Source organism: Epinephelus moara, chromosome 4, assembly GCF_006386435.1.
Source record: "Epinephelus moara isolate mb chromosome 4, YSFRI_EMoa_1.0, whole genome shotgun sequence".
Classification (NCBI taxonomy): domain Eukaryota; kingdom Metazoa; phylum Chordata; class Actinopteri; order Perciformes; family Serranidae; genus Epinephelus; species Epinephelus moara.
In genome coordinates this window covers 3,977,226-3,980,427 of record NC_065509.1, presented here as the reverse complement: position 1 = coordinate 3,980,427, position 3,202 = coordinate 3,977,226, and positions in this window count along the sequence as shown.

Sequence of the window (3,202 nt, the reverse complement as noted above, 5' to 3'; positions counted from 1 at the left end):
CGAATAGCAAAAGCGTTTCAAAATAATAACATTGGTTAGCCAGTTAGCCGAGACCTACAGCTATAATGCTGTGTAAAACACAAAAGAAAAGGGAGAAAGCCTAAAAGGTCCTCCTCAAAAGCCGATTCACAATCAAACTCGTGCAGCCACACATTTTGACAAATAAATACAGGTCTTAATTCCACCCCAGGTCTGACTGTTGCCTGCTGTCGGCTAATTGCTCAACCTAGTGGCAGTAACTGCTCAGATCGTGCATTACACATAGAAACATTTCAGCTTTTGTCAATATGGACATGCTGCACATCTTAGCTCTGTTAGATTCTCCACAATTCAGTCATTAAATCCATCTTACTGATACCAACCAGCTAGCAGTTTAACTTACTGTACGCCGAGTAGCAAAAGCATTTTAAGACAATAGCTTTGGTTAGCCAGTTAGCCGAGGCAGACAGCTAAGCACTGGGTGAACAGCCTAACGTTAGCTCCTACAGCCATCTACTCCACACTTCAACACTCGGTAGCAGCTTCCCAGTTTGTTTTTACACAACAAATTCACAACTCATAAAGGGGTCCATGTCATTGGTCCGACAGCCCATTGGTCTGACATCCCATTAGTTCGACGTCCCGTTGTTCCGATATGTGATTATACTAGGCTATACTGTATTTGTGTACCATAGAGGATCAGCAAACGCAACAAAAGTAGGCTACTGGTCGAGATACAAGTGTGATAGAGAGAAGAGAGTGAAACACCATAACCTCCTGTTATTAACTCTGGGGTCCGGGTTGTGTGGGGAGCTCTCCGTGGTGCTGAACGGCTCCCGGCTGGTGTATTTCTGCCTTGATGGTGCGCCGCGACCGGCTCCAGGTCAGCTGGGAAAGGCTTGAGGCGAAGCAGGCTCACGGCTTATGTGTTTGCCACTTTCTTTTTCATTTTAACCCACACCATTATCTTTTCCTAACCCTTACCAAGTGGTTTTTGTGCCTAAACCTAACCAGACCTTAACCACAGGGCATCATGATGATTTCAGAACAACGGGACTTCGGAACAATGGGTTTAATATGGTCGGCACAATGGGATGTCGGACCAATGGGCTGTCGGACTAATGGGCAGACCCCCTCATAAAGCATACTTACAGGTTGTGATCCCGAATCTCCAGATTTGTCCAACAAAGGTAACTGCCCCGTCTTTCAAGAGTAACTGCTGTAAAAATCCAGCTGGAATCTCGGTGCACTGCCATGATTAATATCTCCTTGTCCATGGTGTCAACGGGGTGAAATGACGTCTGAAAACCTCTGACCTGTTGACTTAAGGCCTGCCTCTGCCCATTATGTAGTTTTCAAGGTGTAGTGCAGGGAAACATGATCCACCGTGAACACATTTTATTTTGAAAATTAACCGGATGTTTTATTTTGTTTCTGTGCACGACTTCCTGCCCCGCACGATCTGCTCTGTGCTAAATTGCTGCGTTGTGCTCCGGCGTCCGGCAAAAATAGAAGTCCTGCGTATCTGTTGCGGAGGGCTCCGGAGCGCCGGAGCTGAGACGGAGCCGGAACGCAGCACAGCTGCAGCCGGTGGAAACACATACATTGACTAGAATTTAATCCTATCGGCTCCGCTGCCGTGCCTGAGCGGAGATGCAACCAACACGCATCTGGTGGAAATAAGCCGTACGGCAGTGTTTGCAGTGACTGCAGAGCCTCTCAGGTTTCATTTCATTTTAAAGGTCTAGTGTGTAGGATCAACCTGTTCTTATCCCAACTCGTCACATATTTCCGCTTGGTCAGTGCTGGTCATGTTAACATGTCGTGCACTAGGTATCCTTCTGCCTCACCATTCTGGGATGTGATGTCAGTTTACACATTTGTGATATGCATTTGAGTTTTTTGGACACGGGTGACTGGTGACACAGCCGCACCCCAAACTTCATTAGAGTTTCGCTAACTTTTAGCAACAATCTAGTTTTTCTCTGCTCTACAACTGGATTAACTACAATGATACTGCCTGCCTGAGAGTGAAAGTCCCCGTGAACACTTCGGCCACCCCAGAAGCCTTTTTACACCTTCTGTGCCATTTTCTGGACACCGGAGTGACTGCAGCTACCTGGCGAAACTCACTGGTTTCTCCCGGACACTCATTCACCTCTACGCGCCAGTAAGTCCCGCTTTCTACCGGACCCCAACCCACCCTGATCTGAGTCAACACACTTTTGGAGTCCCCGTGCGTAAGTTTGTAAGTTTTTAAGTTTTTACTGTGGCTCATACCAACTGCTAAAAAAAAACCAAAAAAAAAAAACTTTCTGGAGAATATAATCATGTCATTACGCATTACACCGTTGCTGCCGGAGTTTGTTTTCTGCTTCCTTGGCTACCCCATCTGCCCCCCATGGCTCCACTCACCTCTCCACACCACTGTGACAGCTGTATCCACAAAACCCAGAAGATCGCGGAGCTGGAGCAGCGCATTTCAAACCTCTACTGGATTAGGGATGAAGAGGCGCGGCTTGACTCCGTTGTCGCTCCAGGTCTTGGTCCCCCTGGCAATCCTGCGGATCTGGACTCAACCATCCCAGAATTTGGTCCCGGCTCCATGGATACAGCAGATCCCAACCCCACTGGCTTGGCCCCAGCTGAGCGGTCAGCCTCGGCTCCTCAGCTCCGAGCTGATGACCCAGCCGCCACAGCGACATCCAGGCCAGCCTCCTCAGCTGCAGCCCCACATCCTCCGGCGAAGGACCCGTGGCTGCTGCTGGGGGCCAAGCCTAAATGGGCGAGCAGCAGTGCAACTTTAGCTACTTTCACCTTCAGTCCAAATCCGAGGTTCAGAACTAACAACTCCACTCCTCCCTTGCCCTTCGACTGATTCACTGCCAGCAGCCCGGGGGGTTGTGGGGTCTGTTTCGGGACCCCCGTTCAGGTCCGCGACCTCCTCCTCCAGGCGCAGGATCGTGAAGGAGGCTGCTCTCAGGGCGAGACGCTCTGGCGGTCTTCCGTGCCGTGAAGGGTCGTGTGAGCCCTAAGCCACCGCCGAGGTTGTGACCTCTCCGCACACTCCACAAACAGTCCCCACAGAGCAGCGACGCTCGCCCCCTCGTCCTCGGCCACTGTTCCCCCCAACCACAAAAATCAGAGATAAACTCCCGGACCTACTGCAATCATTTCCACACTCCATTAAACGTCTGATCTTGCACATCGGAACAACGACGTG